Raw genomic sequence first — 24,071 nt, forward strand, 5'->3', positions numbered from 1 at the left:
CTGGATCTTTCCTGTAATTTTTTCTCCTCTGTTTTTCTTCCTCTAAACATTGGAAATGTAAAGTCTTCTATTATTTGTATAATGATTGTTCATGTTATCTTAGATAGATGCTATTGTATTGCCTTTATACAGTTTTTACATGTTTGCTTTAATTATTTTTACTTACGTAGTAACTTGAAATGTTAATTATTATTATTATTATGCGTTCTTATATAGCGCTCGATTACCCGTAGGCATCTCGGCGCTTGCCTTGGGAACCCGTCCTGGCTTTTTTCCCTGTGAGATACCCGTACTGGGCATCCCCAAGGTGAAAGCCAGGCATCCCGCCGCGGGGGGCAGTAGTGGAGATTAAGCAGCTAATGCCCAGAGCTGCAGAGTGTGAACCCGTGATTCGAGTAGGCACCGAAACGAGAATTATCGAGTCCGTGGATATTTGGGCTCAAGACCCTGCCGCGTCGGGAATTGAACCCTGGTCCCGGGTCTGACCTCTGCTTCAGGGTCTGCCTCCTCTAACCAGTGAGCCACACTTCTCCACAGGGAGAAGGGAGTTAACAATCCTATCAAAAGACAACGTGTATTAACACACCTAGCTAGATTGAATACGGATATCGCTTTCGTTCAGGAAACTCACTTATCAGAAGTTGAGGCAGCTAAACTGCAAAGAAGTTGGGTTGGACATGATTTTTCTTCCCCAGCTTTGGGAAAGAAAAATGGCACATCTATATTATGTCATAAAAAGCACCAGCTTTCAGTGGTACATCAGGAACATGACCTTGATGGTCATTGGGTCATTGTTAAATTGCTTATTGATCAAATACCTTTACTATTGTTTAATGTTTATGCGCATGTTAATGTTGATAATGTCTTTTGGAACCAGATCTCTGATAAGCTTCTTATGTTTGATGAGGATTATTTTATTTTTGGAGGCGACTGTAATCAAATTCTCGACCCTATTTTAGATAGGCGTTCCTCTGTTAAATTCTCTACCTCCAAGATACATTCGCAATTCTCCTCTTCCATACATCGTAAGGCTTTAATTGATACCTGGAGACTTTGCAATCCTGATTTACAGGAATATACTTTTTATTCCCCTCCTTACAATTCACAAGCCAGAATAGATTATCTTTTCTTTAGTAAGCCCTTATCTCAATTTATTTCCCATGCTGAGATTGGCTCCATCCTAATTTCAGACCATGCCCCTGTTTGTGTATATTTTGATTGTTTCCCCTCCTTTTATTGAATCTTTGCTTTTCTACCTATTGAGAAATTGCATTAACCTAGTAGGTCATTATGTGAAGAGCCTTGCCACAGTATAAGTAACTATGCTCTAGAAAGGCACACAGGTGTCAACCTCTTCCAAACGGTTTTGGATGTGTCTGCATCACTGTGTGCAATCCCAGCCTTGGCGCTGCACCTGTTCAAAATATTGAAGGCTGCCAGTGCATAAGCAATATTAATGCAAAACGATGGGTCCAGCCTGCATAATTTGGTGGAGGGGGCTGAATTTCCAATCTCCCAGTGATATTCATTGAGTGAATGGGGGTCATCGGAATGGATGAGGGCCCCTTAGAGGGTTTGGTCCCTCCTGAGCCGCAGGAACTGCAGGAGCCAGTGTTACTCACTGCTATGGAGAATGAATTTGGAAGGATGAGTGACATTTCAGTGAATTCCGCCTCTTTCGTGGGGCCCTGAAATGTGGTCTGGTCTAGGTCTTGCTTAATAAATCGTCGGACCGCACTTTTACATTTCTATTTTTCTATTTATTATTTTGTTTACCTGTTATCACGCTAAAGGTGAACAGGCTCTCCGCGCTGCTCCATCGTATGTCTATCCTGATGGAAATGGTACAGACAAGCTGTGATTATGCAGTCGAGCTTTCAGATCACGAGGAGTGATAACATCATTAATTCCCCATGTGCCCTTTCAGAGCCGGGCTAGCATGCAAAATCAAACAGCAGCCTCACATTTCACTCTCCAGCAGCGGGCAAAGAAAACACGGACCAATTCATTGCCAAAGAAAAGGCGTGTTTGACAGGCTTGGGAGGAGGGAGGAAGATGAACATTTAAGGGTTTGGCTGACATTACTTTACAAATCTTTCCTTCAGCAGAAATAGAGGACAGTACATTCGGTTTTCTTTTGCTTCTACCCGGAGCTGAGGAGAACGCCCCTGCGATTGCAGTGGTTAATTCCAAGCCTTTGAGCTGTTGTCCCACTGTCAATGTAGCATAACGCGTTATTGATTTCCGTGCATGTTCTGTGTGAGAAAGAATGGGCAATCTTTAGCTTAACAAATGAACGCATTGCGAAGCATCATTTACTTTTACACCCTCCGGTACTGCGCATTTCTTTGAGCAGGCTCTTAGCAGCTATGTTGGAAGGAAATGCATATCCGAACAAAGCCAAAGAACGTGCGCAAGTCGCAAAGATAAATGCAGAATGCAGAATAATCTGGGGACATTGCTTGCTGCTGCTGTGTTTTGACTAATGTTAATGTCATGTCATTTATTTTCCACTTGACCATGGCACACGCGAGGTATCAAAAAGTTCCCTTGCTTTATTACGAAGTTAGAGACAGCTTCTAAGGCGGTAACTAAGTTTGCATATTACTGTCTATCAGGCCCGGCTCCAGGAATTTTTAATTGGGTGGGCCAAGGACGCATTTGGGTGGGCCACTGCGGGCTCGATTTGTCGCATATATGTCTAGGCAGGCCTGCTTCAGGGCCCTCCTTTACCTCTTCTTAGTCTTACAAGGCCCAGTAAAACTCACTCTTTTCCAAATCTCTTTTTAATGTTATCACTCACAAAAAGTGTTTTTTCTATGTAATGTTCCTTTGATGGGAAGAGGAGGTTTCTGAGGTGGGAGTATCAGGCAAGTGACACTTCTCGGGCTCCCTCTGTTTGAGCCTTCAGGGAGAATCCCTCTTCATTACTACCTCCACCTGACCACGGACTCTTCAACGCACTCCCTTACAAGCTTGATTAGCCATTATTCCTCTCCAGTGCACCTTATCTCACAGATGACCTTGGGCCCCGCCCCATGTCAGGCACCATCTCCCGGTAAAAACATTAGTAAAATCACCTTCATACTTAAAACATTGAATAGAGCAATAAATATAATTAGCACACACTTTAAAGTATGTTCCACAGTGGCCCTTATGGCCCGACTGCTAATTAAATGAACAAAAACAGAAAGGCCATGACTGGGCCGGATTCAGCACTGATGCAAAAGTCTTTTTTGGCGCTGCACCAAAAACCTCTTTCTCCATAAATACCTTTACTACCACCTTCCAACAGTGTACCTCATCCATCCATCCCCCCCTATTGACCTCTTCCTTGGATTCCCTCACTGCCACACGCCACAAGTGCCCCTCATCTCCCCATAGCCCCTCCCCTTTATGACCTTCTCCTCGGATTCCCTCACTGCCACCCTCCCCCAGTGCCCCTCGTCTCTCTGTAGCCCCTCCCCCTCATGACCTCCTCATCAGACTCCCTCAATACCACCATCCACCAGTGCCCCTCATCTCTCCCTAGCTCCCCCTCCACCCCATGACCTCCTCTTCGGATTCCCTCACTGCCACCCTCCACCAGCGCCCCTCATCTCTCTGTAGCCCATCCCCCTCATGACCTCCTCCTTAGACTCCCTCACTACCACCCTCTACCAGAGCCCCTCATCTCTCCCTAGCTTCCCCCTCCACCCCATGACCTCTTCCTCGGATTCCCTCACTGTCATCCTCCAACAGTGCCCCTCATCGCTCCATAGCCCCTCCCACTACCTCCTCCTCGGATTCCCTCACTGGCACCCTCCACCAGTGCCCCTCATGTTTACATATCCCCTCTCTCATATGCATTTAATTTGTTGTATAACGCTGCTCATATCAATGTAGTGTGTGTCAGTACTTTACACCACGCACACACTTACAGAGACAATGAATCATGCAAGTATGTAAATCAGTCTACAGGGAATGTCACATAAACCAATGAGGATTACAAGGTGTAGGAATCATAGGTCATCGATTCCGGTGGGTAGTATATTTTAAGAGGGTGTGGTCTGGGGAAACACAACCTTAGGATTTAAAGAGTATTCCATGGGGGTCAGCTTTACTGATAAAAATGTATATCTGTCCAAACATACTCATTTTAGCAACATTAGAATAATGAAAAGACTAGGGAAGTGCTAACTATATCACAAAACAAAAAAAGCGAAGTTCTAATTATACCATTCATGTTTGTTTGCAGCTCTTTGGTGGCAGTTCATTGTTCACTGCCTTTTGTTAGGATTGTAACTTCTGAAGTAACACAAGGATCTCTGTGACAAAGGCAGTAACCCACTGAGCTATCCACATAAAATACAGTGCGTCTGCATTTAAAAAATACTAACAGACAAACGATTGCTCTAAAGCAGGATCATTAATCACCAACTTTATCTGGGCATTGCCATTTTGTATTTTTTTATTGTTGACCAGCATCGGCTATGATGAAATGATAAAAACTGTTTAAATGAAGCACATACGAAGTATGTGTCCTGCTGGGCCTGTGCAGATTTTAAAAAGATTTTTTTTTGTAACATATTCTCTTACCTACTCCAATAGCCATACTTTGTGTCACAGCCTTATGTGATAAGCAGCTGCAGGGGTCAGGGGGTGACTAGGAATAAACAGACCACTTTTCCCCTGCGCTGCATAGAAAAAGAAAATCAACGCAGCAGGACAGTAGGCAAAGGTTACCAAAGGTTACCGTTGTCAAAGAAAGGACTTGTCCCCTTTCACCATGCAGAGGTGAAGGGGTGACAAAAGTAAACAAAGCCTAGTTAACATGTTAATGGTCTTTTAAAGACCTGTTAAATGCTTTGGTGCGGCTGCGATAATCTTAAACTGTCTGTGTGTGTGCGCCCGGGAAGCTGTCTCCCCGGGGCTGACACACACGACCTGCGCATTGCGCCTGCCTTCAAGCCCTCACTGCGAGGGCCATGGCTCCTGTTTGGGTGGGCCAGGCTCATCTTTGGGTGGGCCGGGCCCACCCGGCCCACCCGCTAGAACCGGGCCTGCTGTCTATCATGTCACCACGGATCAAAGAGCTCCTGATCGTACTCTGGTACAGCTGTGCAGTGTTGTCTGGTGAGTAATGTGGATCTGAAGCTGTGGAGCAAGAATATCGGTTCGGTGGGTCTCATTAAAGAATCAGAACATGTCATGTCAAAGGTTCTTATATAGCGCCCTATCACCGCAAGGTCTCAAGGCGCTTGCTTTGGGAACCCATCCTGGCTTTTCCCTGTGAGATAACCCCTACTGGGCATCCCCAAGGTGAAAGCCAGGCATCCCGCCGCGGGGGAGGAATAGTGGAAATTAAGCAAGCTATTGCCCAGAGTTGCAGAGTGTGAACCCATGATTCAAGTAGGCACCGAAGCAAGAATTATCGAGTCCATGGACATTTGGGCTCAAGACCCTGCCGCGTCGGGAATTGAACCCTGGTCCCAGGTCTGACCTCTGCTTCAGGGTCTGCTTCCTCTAACCAGTGAGCCACACTTCTCCACTAACACAAACACGGCTGTTCCCTCCATTAAACCCTGCTCTTCACGTACTTATTTTGAAAACATAAAGAACAATGTACTCTTCACGGGTACTTGAAGAGTCTCCCTTTTTAATCTTTAGATAGGTGTTTGTAAATTACATTGATGCAGGCAGCACAGTTCTCGTATGTGCGGTAGTGTGAAAATATGATACATATCTATAAATGAGGGATGTCCCTGAATTTATAGATGTACACAGTTCAGTATAGAGTCTGATCTGCACACTATGCGTTCTTCGCAGCAGGAATAATAACCCTCTGCACTACTTTATAGCGAGTCAAAACTGCCCCTAGACAAAACTCTGCTCTCTCTCTCTCTGTAGCAAAAACATTGATCACAAGAGTTATCTTCACTTTTTTAATGCTGCCTGAAATTTGGACGCAAAAGTAACTCTGCTGAAGGTGTTTATAAACCGTAGGTTATTGCTAAACAGCAGCCCCCCATCCCAAGTCAGCACCCCCTGCTCAAGTTAGCGCCCACTGTGGCTGCATTAGTCGCACTGCCCTAAAGCCGCCCCTGTCAAGCCACTCAGGACTGTATTAACCCGTATTCATGCTGAGGTTGTCTATGGGCGAGGCTCTCAATGTTGGCTCAGCCTAAACCGAACTAGATTGAAGCAACAGACATCCTTGTCCTCCATTCCTTTCTTTCAAGATACTCGTGGGCAAATGGAGCGACCCCTGACCCTCCTGGTAGGTCGCTCCCCCTCCATGCAGCTCCGCCTGTGTGCTCCTGCTGCTGCTGCCGAGTACCCGCTGGTAAGTGTGCTCTACCCCCGTTTCTGTGCCCCACTTGTGCCCTCTGTGCCACTGTTTTTCCCCCTCTCTGTGCCCCGTTTTTGCTTCTGTGCACTCGTTTTTCCCCTCTGTTGTGCCCCGTTTTGCCCTCTGTGCCACTGTTTTTCCCCCTCTGTGTGCCCCGTTTTTGCTCTCTGTGCCACTCGTTTTTCCCCTCTGTTGTGCCCCATTTTGCCCTCTGTGCCACTGTTTTCCCCCCCTCTGTGTGCCCGTTTTTGCTTCTGTGCCACTCGTTTTTCCCCTCTGTTGTGCCCTGTTTTGCCCACTGTGCCACTGTTTTTCCCTCCTCTGTGTGCCCCGTTTTTACTTCTGTCACTCGTATTTCCCCTCTGTTGTGCCCCGTTTTGCCCTCTGTGCCACTGTCTTCCCCCTCGTTTGTGCTCCGTTTTTGCTCTCTGTGCCACTCGTTTTTCCTCTCTCTGTGCCCTGTTTTTGCTTCTGTGCCACTCGTTTTTCCCCTCTGTTGTGCCTCGTTTTGCCCTCTGTGCCACTGTTTTCCCCCTCTTTGCGCCCCATTCTGCTTTCTGTCCCAGTCTTTCACCGCCCCCCTGCCCACTCGGTGCTCCTGCCTCCCGCCTTCCAGCTGCTCCTCCCTCCCACCTCCCCATATATGCTGGATGCTGCGCGGCCGTCTGCGCCCATCCGTGCCTGGACCGAGCCAAGCGCCAGAACCCCTGGACCCCGCAAACGTCACACCACCAGACTCCGCTACGACGCCAGCACCATCCACGTACTCAACGCCGGCGGAAACCACACCTGCTTCCAGGCCGCCCCGAAACTGACCCATGGACCCTTCTCCTGCTGCACCTGCAGCTTCACCTGCGACAGAGCCACCAAGCCTCCAAGGGCTGGACACAACCACCTCCGCTGCATACTCCTCAACACTCGCTCCGCACGCAAACACGCTGTCGAGCTCTGGGATCTGCTCGACACCTCCGCCCCAGACGTGGCCTTCCTAACCGAGACCTGGTGAAACGACTCCTCGGCGCCCGACATCGCCATAGCCATCCTGGATGGCTACAAGATCACCCGCAGGGATCACGCCAACGGAATCGGAGGAGGAATAGCCATCGTCCACAAATCCACCCTCAAGGTCGCCACCCACGCAGACGACACCCTCAACACTGCCGAACACCGCATTACCGGATCCAAACCAACCCCAATACCACCTTCAAAGGAACACACGTCTACAGACCCCCCGGACCCCTGGCTCAGTTCAGCGACTCCATTGCCGACCTCACCAGCACCCATGCACTCACCTCTACGGACTACATCCTCCTCGGGGACCTGAACTTCCACCTCGAGAACAACGACGATGCCAACTCCGCCACGCTGATCGCCAACCTCGGCCTCAGACAACTCGTCACCGCACCCACCCACACCGCCGGCCACACGCTGGACCCCATCTTCTCCACAAGCACCCACATCGCCTTCGACCACACCACCGAACTCCACTGGACCGACCACCGCTTCATCCATTTCACCTTCAAGAAACCAACCACGTACCACAGCACCCAACAGCTGCCTCCACGCTCCTGGAGCAAAGTCACAGAAGACCAGCTGATCGCCACCCTCACCCAGAACCCAACCACCGACCGCAGCAACCCAGACGCCGCAGCCCGCAACCTCAGACAGTGGATCGACGACTGCGCCAACATCCTCGCCCCACTCAAGAAACACTCCAACAGCCACGCCAGCAAGAGAGCCACCTGGTTCACCGACGAGCTCCAGACCGCCAAACGTGCATGTCGGAAACTGGAGTAGAAATGGCTCCACGAACGCACACGGGACAACCACGCAGCCCACAAGGATGCCGCCACCCGCAGACATTACCACCTCATCAGATCAGCCAGAAGATCCTCCTTCAAAGACCACCTGGATAATAACGCACACAACAGCAAAGAGCTCTTCAGCATCGTAAAAGAACTCTCCAGTGCCAATGCCAACGACATCCCGCGTTCACAAGAACTGTGCGACTCACTGGCCATCTTCTTCCACCGCAAAATCGCTGACATCTATGACAGCTTCAACGCCACAATCGCCCCGACTACGCTGGACTCCACCTCCCCTGCGAACACCACCAGCGCCAACCGCCTGACCTCCTGGTCCAACGTCAATGACGACGAGACACGCAAAGTCATGAACTCCATCCACTCAGGATCTCCAGCAGACCCGTGCCCCCACCATGTATTCAACAAAGCAGACTCAGCCATCGCACCCCAACTACGGAAGGTCATCAACATCTCCTTCGAAACAGCGACATTCCCGGAAAGCTGGAAGGCGCCGAAATCAACGCCCTCCTCAAGAAGCCCAAGGCGGACCCCAAGGACCTTCCGGCCCATCTCCCTGCTCCCGTTCCCGGCAAAGGTCATCGAGAAAATCGTCAACATGCAATTGGCCCGCCACCTCGAAGACAACAACATCTTGGACTCGTCCCAGTCCGGATTCAGACGAAACCACAGCACCGAGACAGCCCTCATCGCCGCCACAGACGACATCAGGCGCCAACAAGACAACGGTGAAACATCAGCCCTCATCCTAATGGACCTGTCAGCTGCCTTCGACGCGGTCTGCCATCGCACTCTAAAGACACGCCTCCAAGAAGCTGTAATCCAAGAGAAGGCCCTTGACTGGACCCCGTCCTTCCTCTCCGGCAGAACCCAGAGCATCCGCCTCCCACCCTTCCAATCCGAAGCCACCGACATCATCTGCGGCGTGCCCCAGGGCTCATCCCTCGGCCCAACACTGTTCAATATCTACATGGCCCCCCTCTCACAAGTGGCCTGCCTTCACAACCTAACATCATCTCCTACGCCGACGACACCCAGCTCATCTTCTCTCTCACCAAGGACCCACACACTGCCAAAACAAACCTCCACGAGGGAATGAAGGCCGTCGCCGACTGGATGAGGAGCAGCCGTCTGAAACTGAACTCGGACAAGACAAGACAGAGGTCCTCATCCTCGGACCCACCTCCTCAGCCTGGGACGACCACACTGGGAACAGCACCGACACCCACCGACCATGCACGCAACCTAGGATTCATCCTCGACTCTTCTCTCTCCATGTCTAAACAGGTCAACGCCGTCTCCTCCTCCTGCTACAACACCCTCTGCCGATCCGCAGAATCTACAAGTGGATCCCAACCGAAACAAGAAGAACGGTGACAGGGGCTCTCGTCAGCAGCAGACTGGACTACGGCAACGCACTCTACGCAGGAATCCCAGCCAAACACCTACGACGACTACAACGCATCCAAAACGCCTCCGCCCGACTGATCATCAACGTCCCCTGCCGCAGCCACATCACCCCCCCACCTGAGAGACCTACACTGGCTCCCCATCAACAAGAGGATCACCTTCAAGCTCCTCACCCATGCACACAAAGCAATCCACAACACCGGACCAGCCTACCTGAACAGCAGACTCAGCTTCTACACCCCCACCCGCCAGCTCCGCTCAGCCAGCCTCGCCCTCGCCGCTGTCCCCCTCATCCAACGAACAACCTCCAGCGGCACATCCTTCTCCTACCTCGCCGCCAAGACCTAGAACACCCTCCCTACCCACCTACGGCAGACCCAAGACCTACTCGCCTTCAGAAGACTCCTCAAGACCTGGCTCTTCGAGCAGTAGCGGCACAACCCTCCCCTCAGCGCCTTGAGACCCTCACAGGTAAGTAGCGCGCTTTACAAGTACTCTGATTGTGCGCACCGGACAGTTTCTGATGATATGATAACGAAAAGTACCTTTACTGCTTCAGTTTATTTCCATTTATGACCAGCAAACTGTGGGGACCTTTTCATGTCCCCGGTAAACCTCTACTGTTCTTTATGTTTTTAAAGTACTTGAATTACAGGGGTTCCTTGGGTGAATAGTCTTGTTTTGATCCTTGAATGAGACGTTTCACTCTCGTTCCCTTGATGGTCAGAAAGGGTGTTTGTCCTGTGTATTTCTCTGGATTTCAATGTACATTTACGACTGTGTGTTTAATTGGATATATGTACATAGTGCAAATGTAGTGAAAGCGGCACAGTAGTCACGTGTGTTTACAAAGAGAACTGCTCTTCAATGTGCTGAGTCATTTCTTGGAGCTTTCACCCACGTAATTTGTTTTGTAAATGCAAATCAAACAATTTAAAATATATCATTAAGATAGTACTGGAATTTAAATAGAACTATTTTTGTCCATATTACATTTAGAACCTTATTGCAATTGACATGGGGACTTTTTTATGACCACTGCACTGCCAGTGCGTCACTTTTTCCAGGGGCGGTACCTCCATTTGAGTGGAGTTGTGTCGCCCCACAAGCCCCAGAGCTGAAAAATAAAACAGTAATAAAGTTTATTTTTACCGTTTTATTTTTCCGCAACCCATCCTGAACTGTCAGGATGGGACGGGACCTTTGTTGCCGAGTGGCAGAAGGAGGGAGCTGTGCGCTTAAACATGTGCATGTCTCATTGGCCGGCATCTTCAGACGAACATCCAGACATGCTGAGAGAGGCTGCTCTATCCAATCGTGGTGCTGCGTTCCTGATGTGAAAGCAGCCCCAAAACTGGGTAGTGCAGTTTCCTGCATCAGGAGCCTCCTGGAAGACACCCAAGGGAGGAGGATGTCGCGCTATGAAGGTAAGTGCATTTTTAGGTCAAGCCCAGGCAAAACGCATGCACTGTCTGGAAGATCTGCTGCCATCACTATACAGAGAGGAATTCTGCGTGTGGCTTGCTATTGGTTCACTCCTGCATCTCTCTCTTTTGCAGGCTTCTTCTTGGTTGGAGCTCCAGATACATCAGTTCCGTTTCTCACTGTGGAGCACCAGCCAACTACACTTTCCTTACGCTGTAGGTGTGTATCTGTTCCTTTGGGAATTACTTGTTTTTCTTTACTGCTTGTGTTAAACATTGTGTGCGCCTATTTCTCACTGCAGCGTTATTTCCTCATCATGGTGCCTGCTTCACAGGCTGCCGTATTATAACTTTATTTTGTGCCCCTATTTCTTACTCTGACATTTATTTTGTAATCACGGAACCCACTTAATGGAGTGCTGCGCTATCACATTTATTTTGCTCCGCTGCTGCCATTTATTTCATAATCACTGTACCCATTTTATGAGTTGCCACACTATAACTTACAGTTCCTGGGAGGAAAGGGCAGCCGACCTGCAGTGCCGCCATGTTGGGAACTGGGTTTGTATTAGGTGGCGCTGCATGCCGGGAGTCAGTGTGGAGTGTACAATATACTGAACACAACCTAACTGCTCAACGGGGCACTGCTCCCTTAACTCTACTCCCAGGCCTCCGATTCTGCTGCCTGGCTCAGGGTACGATGGCACAGATGTTGAGCTGCAGCACGTGCTGGCACCAGCTGTTCTGTTCTTTTTCCTTCATTGCATTCTGCACTGATATATGGGAGAACACTTAATAGTTTGGGGAGACTTTTTCATTTAAATTCTCTCTGGTGTAAATTTCATTGTTTTAAATGGTTAGCAGGTTGTACTAGGTTTAGACCATAATCGTTATGTTCTAGCTTGGCAAAGTCCTGCAATTTGTAGTTACCTACTTTTATAAAGGTCTATGTTGCTGTGACTGCTGAGCTCTGCTTCCATGTGCCCATGTTAGAACAGTAAAGTAAAATCTTGTCAAATGCATCATTGTGCTTCTGTGTATTCGAACATATATGTCACAATTCTTCCACATGCATGTGCGCATACAGCAGCAATCTAGAAATGTTGAGATAGGGCAGTGGGGCGCTCATGTGAGCCTGTTTGTCACAATAATATTTATGGTAAACGGAAAGTATTGGGGCACTAAACATACACGATGTATATTACATTGCCGAAAATAACTTCTTAAGAGCTCTTTTAAAGATCCCAAACAATACTCCCCTATTACAACTACGCACTGACCTTCGGTTAAAATCAATCTCCCCTTGTGCTGCCTTAAAGGTGCTTGTGTTCTGGGTAAGACTATGGACCAGCAAAACCCTGATACCTGTAAAAGATGCCGTGAAAGAATTGCTGTCCTTACAAAGGAAATCAGGTCTCTTGCCCTGGTTCGGTAAGGTCGAGGGGTGGCTATTAAAAATAGGGATGAGTACACTCTGGGATGACCCTCGCTCCATATTAAGGAATATGCTTCCTCAACTAAAAATAATGTATTGGAATTTCATTAATACTGGTCGTAATGAATTAATGTCACCAGGTATTTTAACAGCACAATTTTTAAATGTTAACATTTGCTCTGTGGTGTCTTGGGTGTAGTGCATTCTCCTGGTACCATGGTGATGGAAGATGCACTACAGCTAGACTTTAGAATGGGGGGACTGTAGTCAGTTATTGAGTACAGCTGGACAGGATAAGGTGTCCCTGCTTGTCTTCCAATAAAGATACTTGGAAACACTTACATTTTGGATCAATCCTTCTTTACATGCTCCAATTTGAAATGTACATGGATGATGTAGAACCCCCTCAAGCATGTGCACTTTAAATCCAGTTTAGATTTGGCACCCTTCCCCTAAACGCTGTGAGAAGAAAATGGTTGTACTCCACTCTCACCTCAATGTGCCCGTCTTGTTATTCTGCCTCTGAAACTATTGCTCACTATCTTTTTTTTGTCCTGCTTATGTTACAATGAGGAAAAAGTGAATTGTTCCAGCATGCCGTGTGTTGTCTTTTACCTGCCACTCAGATGCTTTGCATGTTTTTGCTTCCGGCACTACTAAATGGCTAGTATTTACTTTATCCAGATACCTCCTTTATGCCTGGTGGTTGAAGGCCAAGGTGGTTAAAATAACTCTCTCCACCAGGATGGGAGGCACTCTAAGGGATAGCCATGACTGAAGCCCTGTGTAGCATGTTAGACATTTTAGACATCTTTCTAACAAATATTTGCTATTGTATGATTGTAACCCATTGTTACTCTGCATCTAATTATGATGGGTGATTCAAGCTGCTATATTATTTTAAATAATCTTTTATCTCTTGTGTTCTTAAATCCTTGCAATGATTAATATTTATTTATACTTGCTGCATTTTATGTATGATATGTGTGTATGATGTTGTTACTGATCGAATAATACAATATATATATTATAATTTAATTGATATGCAGTGGGAAAATAAATATGGAATGTATCTGATTGCCGTTGTTTGTGTGGAAATTACGCAATAAGTTCCAAACAGCTTGCAAGGGAAAACATTTTTATATTTACAGCGAGGTTTTAACAGATTTATTTCTGAAAAGCTTTTGCGAAATGTGTTCAGCGGCTACTTACGTAGTATGCTATAATGTGCAGATTTGTTTTCGGAAATCATATTACTTTTTACTAATTTGGGGAAACTTTCCACATTCTTTTAAAACCGTGTTTTCTAGTTGCCACAAGTCACACATTTATAAATAAGTTGTATGCGCTCATTACAAAACTATTAGCTTAGGTTACATAATATTTGTAGCACTATGTCACTGTTTGCATCCTGTTATTCATTGCCACAAAACACACCTGTGCAGCACAATTTAAATGCTATTGAGAAAAAAACATTGTTGTTTACTCCAGCACTTTCCCCCACTAAGGTGCAGTTAGACTTTGAAGTATATAATACAGTAATACAGGGTATCTCACTGGCTCTTTCACTCTTTTGCATACACACACGTGTTTCTATAATGCACATTCTATTATCTCTCCTCAATCTCTCTCACGATCACGTATCTAACTGTTTCTGGCTACCTCACATACATACACACAAACACTTTCTTTATAAACTTCATTCTGTACAAACTGCAATACTAAGGGGCATATGTACAAGAACCAGCGAAAAATATCACTAACGTTAGTTAGCGGCAAAAATGTTATTGCCGCGCACCACCTCAAACTATTGCCATGTTAGCGACATATGTACAAGCCGACGATACGTGGCGATAGTTTCATATCTAAGCAGAAAATATCCATGTTAAAAACAGCGTCACAGCAATAAGAATCTTGCCGTTAATGTAAAAAAAGTGGCAGCAGGCAAGTCAGCGGCCAGAAACTAGAGTGGCGCCACTTTTTTCATGTTAGGCCTGAAAATCGACTAAAAAATGCCAGCAACGTATCACTAACTATGAAAAAAAAATGGATGAAGCTGGACCAAGTACTACAGGAGAAAACAACCCCCCAAACAGCCAGGAGGATCAGCTAGAGAGCCAGGAGAAGGGCAAGAAGAGGAAGAGAAAAAACAGGTCCAGCCAACATGAAAACCAGGTCCGGATTGCAAAGGTGACAGAAAAACAACAGCAGCTGTTTGTCATCTCCACTGTGTCATGGCGGACACAGAATGCAATATGGCAGTCCATCGCAGCCAAGGTGAATGCTGTCGGAGAGGTGAGGAGGACAGTGAATCACTGCATGAAGGTCTGGCATGATGCTAAGCGCAAGACCAAAGAGAAACTGGCAGCCAATCTCAATGCAGCACTACAGACCGGAGGTGGGAGTCCAGCGCCACAGGAGGAGCTGAATGCCTTGGAGGAGCAGGTGTCTGCAGTCATCTGCAAGGAGTTGGTGGTTAGAGTCTAGGGACAGGATACTGCTGCACAGGACCAGCAAAATCAGCAACATGGTGACTGAGGGGACGAGCCCAATGTCACTCATGGACAATGAAATATCCATCACATCCACAATGACTTTAGATCTTGTCACAGATACTCTTGTCCCTGGGTGTTGAGACACATATCAGCCTAGTCAACAAATATATTGCATGACACATATTGGTTGGGTCATACACTTGCAAAATATGCACAGAAAAGTTATTCTAAGCATAGCCAAAGATCCATATCAGACCACCATATAAGGGCAACAAGAAAGAGCTAAGTGGTACATAGCCTGGAGATGCAGTAGAATGTCAAAATGTCCCCCTTGCCTCAACTCCATGCACATACAATTGTCTGCACAGGACTGCATGTCTATGACGACAAAAAGAGGCTGCACTGTGAATGCAACATATAATGTGCACAAGTGAGCATACCCCACTGATGTCAGCACACATGAACCATTGTGCACGTCTGTCTGAGTTGTGTGCAAGAATGTGTATGTGTAGTAAGGCCCCCCTTCATGCACATAGACAATCTAAAAATAAACTCAGACACCCTGTGCATGTGTGCTGACATCGGTGGGGGCATGCCCACTTGTACTACTCATCTGTCGCATTCACAGAGCATCCTTGTTTGGTCATGTAAATGTATTGCGACTTATATAGCGCACGTATCACCCGAAGGTATCAAGGCGCTTGCTTAGGGAACCCGTCCTGCTATTCCCCTGTGAGATACCCCAGCAGGGTATCCACAAGGTGAAAGCCAGGCATCCCGCCGCGAGGGGCCGTAGTGGAGATTAAGCAAGCTATTGCCCAGAGTCGCAGATTGTGACCCCGTGAGTCGAGTAGGCACCGGAGCGAGAATTGTCGAGTCCGTGGAATTTTGAGCCCGAGACCCGCCAAGGCGGGGAATCGAACCCTGGTCCACGGCCGATCTCAGCTTCCGGGTCTGCCGCCTCTAACCACTGAGCCACGCTTCTCTCATGGTAGTCAACATTGAGGGTAATGGGTGTTATAACTGTCTGTTCAGGTGGCAACAACAAAAGAAAGTCACACTGCACCAGTCTCACAATGGTTAAGCCAACAGGAGGACAGCAAGCAATTCATGAATGGAAAAACATGCATGACGCCATGCATACATGAGAAATCACAAGACCCAAAGCAATTTTTATACACATGTGCACTGCATTGAGCAGCACACATGGAAAAAGGAAAAATTCTTGCTAAATGATGCATTTCTCCTTGGTTTGCCATGCTAAGAACAGTTCATACCCGGTCCTCATTTTTAAACGGCCACTTATGTACACCACCCTTGTGCTTAGGGGGCAGTGCAAAAATGAATTGATAGAACAGCCCAAAACACCCACAGCTCAACCCTTTCACACCAAGCATAACGTGAAAGGGGGACTTCTATACAAGGCAAAGTTAAGACATGTTAAGTGGCTTAACACTGCCTTGTACATAAAGCACAGCCCCAATTCCCAACACAACGTCAACATAGGTGATGTTATTGTGGCAATAGGGCCTTGTGTATATGCACCTTTGAATGTACATGGTCATGCTATCTGCTTGTACACCAATACAATGCTTGGTCATACTATAAATACACATACAAATGCATCTCCCCTTTAAGTTGCAGAGAGAGAAACAGCACCTCCTGTACAACAGCATGATCCACTCTTCAATGATGAAGAGGAAGACCTAGCAACCATCGACCAGGACACACTCCAACATTTGCTCGACTCAATTAGCATCTCTCTCTCCGGAAGCATGGCCATCCAGCAGTGTTGTTAAAACTCCAGCAGCAAGCGCCAAACAACACAGCTGTCTCCCAGGAAATTGAGGACCAACCTCTGGCATTTCAACAACGTGTAGTAGAGGTCCAGCAGGAGATGGTTGGACAGATGCGGGTGGGGTTTAACAGCCTAGCTGCCAAATTAGATGAGTTATGTGGGTTTCTCAGTCCCATTCGGGACCACCCAGAGACCACCACAGACACCCACAGTCCAATCCACCAATCCACGCTCTCCAGCATTCCATGGCTGTTATTGCTTGAGTACTGACTCAGAGACAAGAGCAACTGTCCAGTCTGAGTGGCACCATTGATGTCAGCAGGGACTTGCATCACATGCAAATGAGCATGGAAAACATGTAGCAGATGCAAGCCTCGCTAATGTCAGCCACGGTTGAACATCACAGACACATTGCTGGAATCTTTTATGCCCTGCAGCTGCTTGTCAGAGCAGTACTGCATTAAGATTTGGCACAGATGAATGCTGCTGCTGCTTCAACATCCTTATCTCCGCCCCCTAATGTGTCTGTGCCTCACAGTGATGCTGACAATCTACCACCACGCACACCGGAGGCACATGACACATCAGAGGACAAAGATATTGATGATTCTGCAATATTGCTAAGAAGAAAGTGGTAGAATTCATCACTGCTAAACGGTTCGTTTTTCCTTGTATCAGTGCTTAGCATCATGCCACGGAACATCATCTACCAATGTCCTCTGCTACACATTATGACACTCACCTTGGACCTCAATATGGACTGCCATAATTTGTGTTGTACCCAAAGACACTACAATCAGCATGCTGGCTCAACTCTGCCTCTTCCTCTTGACATGTTCCACACAAAGAACTCTGTCAGGCCCTACACTGGGCCTCTATGAAATGTGGGGCTTGTTTGGCCAAGTACTGTGCCAGTCTATACCAAAGCCAATGCACATATCAATTAAAAGCTAAAATGTACACATATGTGTGTTTATCATGACCATTCAGGCATAGAAGTCTCCAACAATGTCTGAGCACTGAGTCCATCCAAATGTACACCGAATGACACATTACAAATATTCATGTTAAACTGTGTCACAGATAGGTAGTGAGATGACTGGTCATGTGAGATGTATCCGGGCCTTCATTGATCGAATATGACCTACTAGCAATATCCCAACATTGCCCTCTGTACATGATGGCAATAGGCCTGTGTCGAAATAGGTCCAAGCCTGTTGAATGCCACAAGTGGTGTCTCCCTTTAGCATTGATAACAAGTCTCACTTGGTAGATCTACTCACACTCTACGGGGTGGACAAAGCTTGTTGTAATGGGGGTCATTGCATGCCACATTCCAAGAGAGAGCACACCACATAGATGTCAATTTGTTATGGCACATATTACCCACCTGCCATTGGAATCACAATGTCTGTTTCAGTAACGATGTGTTGGCAAAAGGGACTTAGCCTTACGTGCAAGTCCACTGTCAGACACTTACCGTGGTTTAACAATGCCTTTGAAACAAGGAACCTTCTCATGCTGTGCTCACTGCGAAAGGAGAGGGCAATGTGTCCAGGGATATATAGTGCACAGCACTTAGCACACAGTCAGATGCTGTATCACCATTTCAAGGATGGCATTACTATGAGGCAATGACCAAAGTAACATCGCTGAAAAGCGGTTTTGACTCTGGTACTACAGGGAGCAATGCTACATTTCCCCTCCTGTTTGTTGCAGAACTGTGTATGGCCTTGTACCATGCACATTAGACCAGCGAGCTTACAACATTGTGCATGTGCAGGAGGGTAAGCCACCAAACAGAGGAACAACCAATGTCCATAATGATGACAAATTTGCACTATGCAGCAAGTGCATGTTTGATGGACTCAGCGCCAGTCTCTTAGGATAAGAAGGGTGTGGATTTAATCTGTGGTACACAGTGCAGACATCCATCAATATGATTGACAAGATGTGCAATGTCCAGCAAATGTGCATCAATGTGCATTTCAACTCTGTGAGTCACACATACGATGTTCAGCTTGCCACCCTGTAATGCATGCAAATTCAATGTGCTCAAATCAAAAGGATCCTGATGAAATCCATCCAGCTAAGTAACATGTCATGAGCACATATACACCTTCCAATGATTGCCCTGAGATTGAATAAGTGGGAAGCATGGTAAAAAGCAACACACCAACAAACCAAGTCAGACATAAGTGCTAACTGAATTCCAAAACAGTATGCATTTATTAACATTTAACCAAGTAAACTCCCCTAAACTGACACTGAGCACTACTACAACTAACCTAGTCTAAACTAACTAATACTAAACACGCAACAACACATCGGAGACATCAACCCCCCTCCCACCCTTAAAGCACATCTGCAGACAGGACAAATACATCTTATATAAAAATAAACTAACTACACATATATCATACACAAATATATATATCTATATTTTTGGTATTTTTATATTTTTTTCAAGAACAAAGACATCAACCCCCCACTCAAAGGAAATGGAAACGTATCCACACATACTACAACATAATAAATATACAACTATGCTAAAAACACTACCTAACACTGCACTACAACTACGCTACCTAACAATTAAAAACACTAACCTATCACTAACTACTAAGTATAATTACATTGGAGGAACGTAGGAAAGGGGGATGTGTCTTCATTGTCCATTTCAAAATAGGAGACCCAGGGCAGCCTTTAAGTCCTGCATGTGTGTGGTCTGCTCAGCTATCTCACGTTCTAAATCGTGCACCTTATGTACAAAAGGAGCATTACGACACGTAACGTGGCTTAACGCTGCCTTGTACATCATGCACCCTTTCACACTAAGGTTAGTGTGAAAGGTGCATCAAGTGGGTATTGTGTGGGTCATTCCAGTGCAACACCTAGTGCATTTGATGTTGCCCCCTGTGTACAAGGGTGGCCTACATATGGGTCAGCACCAGAAAGAAGACCTTGAGAATCCACGTCCAAAATAGCCAAAAGGAGGATAACCAATGCATTTTTCATTGTAGTTGATTCTTCAATGTGTGCAGCCGTGTGCAGCACAAATGCACTATGCCAAAAGCCATGTTTTGATGTGAGTTCATGAAGGTGTGCCTTCATGTACATGAACAACAGGGATATGTACTAGGAAGTGGTGGAGCGTGTTGTTAGCCTCCTTGGCTCAACAACACTCTCCAATGCTTTTGAAACGCAAGGCTGCACAGTATTCTCAAGAACATGGTGCAGACTTGCCTTTCATCCAACGATGATGCTAGGTTAAACTACTTTGGGCCAACGCAGGTACCCTTGCACCTGAGTCAAAGGGTTTCTGTGTGCATGTGATGATTGTTCATGGGTAGGGCGGCGTCCCTTCATGCACATTACCAATCCTGGAAAAGCCATACTGTCACTTTCACTGGTGCTGCACCAAGAATCACACATGGCAAAACAACATTCGGTGTATGTACACTGACTTCTACATGAGACGCAGCCCCTCTCGCCACCACTACCTCACAATAGGTGGCGTAGTGGTGGTGATTGGGACCAACGTGGTTTGATAACATCTTTGACCCTGCTGAAATTACAAAACACAGGACTGTAGACTGCTAAATGTTACAAGACATTCCCAAAAGTAAAACCACCCTGTAGTCAGAATAGCACTTGAGATGTAATGGGGAATGTGTTGCTAAGAATTGTGTTGTAAAGACCAACATTATAAAAGGTATTGTGGGTTAAAACATGTGGATTTAAAGCATGCCTGGAAAATGCATGTGGGGCAACGTCACAGACTCCGCAAGAGTGGCTTGTACATTTGGCTTGAGTCAAATGAGGGGGGTGAGTCCAAGGAGACAGCTTTACAACACCATTTCAGTGGTAAAACATGCCAATTACATACATAGGCCCATCTTTGCTAGTTGGTGGGTGAACGTGCTATTGGAAGACTTGGCTTTAATCTATGCCATGGAAAACTTTTAAAGCTGTTATGCAGTATACATATGATAGTACTGTGCATACCTGTATATGACATCACACAGCCAGGAAAACACTACTTACGTGTGCATATTCTGGCACACTTGTACAGTCATCTCAGCCAAGAATGTACACGCATTCCCATGGCTGGTCATACTCATTACCAACACCACTCACATATCCCCTCTCCTGTCTGTACACTCTGAAATCAGCATGCATGTGCTGTATAGACAAAACACATTGATATTTCTTGTATGGGTATCACTGACTGGGGATGTGCAAGCATACAAGCAGACACATGCATTCCTCCATATTCACTTACTAATTTGTAGACCCTTCAGACTTCCACCAAAGCCCATCACACTAGAGTCAAGGTACATGTGTCACCCACACATACCGCCTGGTACTAAGGACATGAAGTGATCATGACATTCATCACATCTCACATTGACAACATTTAATAGGTGTTCTCACCAGTGGTGTGTGGGTCCCTGAAGGCGTTGATGCCCACCTGTGTGATGAGTGGTCTTCTGGCTGTGAGACATAAAACAAAATGTGTGTTGGTAAGCAAAAAAATATTTCACACATGTGTCCTAGACATCATCCAATTAATTGCCTTCAATTTAAATGTTCTGTTACTGTATTTTTGCAGTTCATGTGGCATACATGATTGTGTTTAGTTTAACTGTCATTCCAACAAGACATGATAATGCTGAGTGAGGGCAAACAAGACAATAATGCTTGGCCATTCACACATTTTGCACAGACGACTTGTGTGACACATTCCCGAGGCCCTTTTTGGCTACACTAACCATGTCCTACATGCTCTTTGGAAAATAACATCGATGGAAAATGCACAAGGGTGTGTCAAGTAACCCTGGGCGAAGCACTACGCTACGCTCGCGGAGTTTGCGAAGTTTTTGCAACTTCGCACTACGCGAGCTGCACGTAGCACAGTTAACCCTTGGCGAAGCACTACGCTACGCTCGCGGAGTTTGCAAAGTTTTTGCAACTTCGCACTACGCAAGCTGCACGTAGCACAGTGCGAACATGCGTAGTGCAGCGTAGGGTAGTGCAGCGGTCAATTTTTGCTTGTTCGCGGTCCTGGACGTCATGTTCGCGACCGCGAGCAAGCAAAATGACATCCCGGCGAGATTCTCAACGCGAGGAGGTCAGGTTTCTCATTGTGAGTGGTTGCGCATGCTCGCGACTGCTCTCAATGAGAAACTACCTGTTCGCATTGAGAAAGCTGCCGCTCGAGTAATAATCTACTCGAGCAGCAGAAAACTACAGCTCGCACTGTGCAAGATGCCGTTTTCAATGCTTGCACAGTGCCAGATGCTTGTCCGCACTGTGCAGTCATTGAAAACGCATCTTGCACAGTGCGAACATGCTACTACGCAGCTCACGTAGTGCTACGTGAAGTTTGCGTAGTGCGAAGTGCACTTCGCGTAGCTTCGCGTAGCGCTACTTCGCGAACTACGCCCACCCTTAAGGACAGTGCGAACATGCGTTGTGCAGCGTAGCGTAGTGTAGCGGTCATGTTTTTGCTTGTTCGCGGTCCTGAACATCATGTTCGCGACCGCGAGCCAGCAAAATGACATCCCGGCGAGATTCTCAACGCGAGGAGGTCAGGTTTCTCATTGTGAGTGGTTGCGCATGCTCGCGACTGCTCTCAATGAGAAACTACCTGTTCGCGTTGAGAAAGCTGCCGCTCAAGTAATAATCTACTCGAGCAGCAGAAAACTACAGCTCGCACTGTGCAAGATGCCGTTTTCAATGCTTGCACAGTGCCAGATGCTTGTCCGCACTGTGCAATCATTGAAAACGCATCTTGCACAGTGCGAACATGCTACTACGCAGCTCGCGTAGTGCCACGTGAAGTTCGCGTAGTGCGAAGTGCACTTCGCGTAGCTTCGCGTAGCGCTACTTCGTGAACTACGCCCACCCTTAGTGTCAAGACTATTGATGGTGTATGTCACTCTTGAGAAGTCTTACAATGGAACTCTAGTCAGAGGTACTAGGGAAGTGTACATACTAGTCTACACCAACATGGGATGATGGTGATTAACTGTTCCTATCTCAGCAAAACTCAGAGAAAAGCATTAATCCTCATTTGTCATTATCTGTACATGTAATGAACATAATGCATAGGATTGTTTATGTCATGTAAGGTCACACTTGATGTACAATGTTTTCCCTGCACGATGACACTCTTGCACTATGGTGCAAGGGTGCCTGGGTTGGCACTACACTGCAACTATTTTGCACCAGCACTGGTGGGGATGCAAGCCTACACCATACGCTTGTAAACATGGTGCAGTGTTGCGTCTGGGCAGTGGGAAAGTGAGGCATGATGTAGGACGCCTCACTCTGCAAAATACCTGTACATATACCCCATTGTGTTACAGACAACACTTTTTATTAGTAACAAAAGTGTCCATTCAACAATTTTAAGGTTGCACTTACCACCTGTTGGCTAATGAGGACTCCAGGATGGTCCAACATATCAACCAATGCAATCCTGCCATCAATGTTTCCACTGTCGGACAGCCCTATCCACACCAAAGACCCGCATCATCTGGCTCCTAACATTCTCTCATCTCACCTTCCGCACATGTACTGCATAGCCCTGCAGGATCTGACCCCCACTTTATATTATCAAGGATAGGTAGTGCATCATCAGCCAGAGGAAGCCCCCCAATGCCCCCTCCAACATCCTGCCCTCCCTACCCACACCCACCGTCTCCCAGCATACACCTAAACCCACTTCTAAAAAATTAAAACCCAATTATGTACCACAACAACGATTATTAACATAAAATACCCCTTGGACAAACACCCAAAAAAATATAGTACTAGATACAAAAAACAAGTAAGGACAACTACAAAAGTCTTCACAGGGATACTAGGGACAGTTCACAATACACAACCACGCTCTCAAAACCAAATTCAGCAGCAAAGAACACCAAAAACCTCCAACACTCTCCACAATCACAAGAAGCGTGCTCAAAAGTGAAAGTGCACTCTACTCCTCCAGACAAAAAGATGCATGCTGATATCACTTCCTGTGTGTTTGCAGTCCGTTTTTAGAGTTTGCATTTTTTTCTTCATGCAAAATGGATTTGTCAGTAATATTTCATGTTTTAACATGTATTTAACTATATTTTCCGATTGAGGTTAACCCCTTCGATGCTGATGACGGAGCGGTTCCGTCATCAGCATCGGTTGGGCTGTGCTGATAATGGAACCGCTCCATCATCAGTACAGCCCTGGGGGGGAGCGCTGGCGCTCCCCCCCTGGGGCATCGATTCTGGTCTTCTTAGCAGGGGTGGCAGCGGTAGAATTTCCGCTACCACCCCCTGGCCCCCCCCCCCACGCTTCCTGGTAAT

The 24,071-nt window shown here is 46.8% G+C and overlaps 1 long non-coding RNA gene across 2 annotated transcripts in view; it reads left to right on the forward strand.

Moving 5' to 3' along the window:
- LOC144753651 (uncharacterized) overlaps positions 1-24,071 on the forward strand; it is a 398,621-nt gene that overhangs the window by 285,414 nt on the left and 89,136 nt on the right. For both annotated transcript variants that reach the window (XR_013594455.1, XR_013594454.1), the window contains exon 4: positions 11,124-11,208. This is a non-coding gene — a long non-coding RNA (uncharacterized LOC144753651). The remainder of the gene's footprint in view (positions 1-11,123; positions 11,209-24,071) is intronic.

This window comes from Lissotriton helveticus, chromosome 5_1 (assembly GCF_964261635.1).
Source record: "Lissotriton helveticus chromosome 5_1, aLisHel1.1, whole genome shotgun sequence".
NCBI lineage: Eukaryota > Metazoa > Chordata > Amphibia > Caudata > Salamandridae > Lissotriton > Lissotriton helveticus.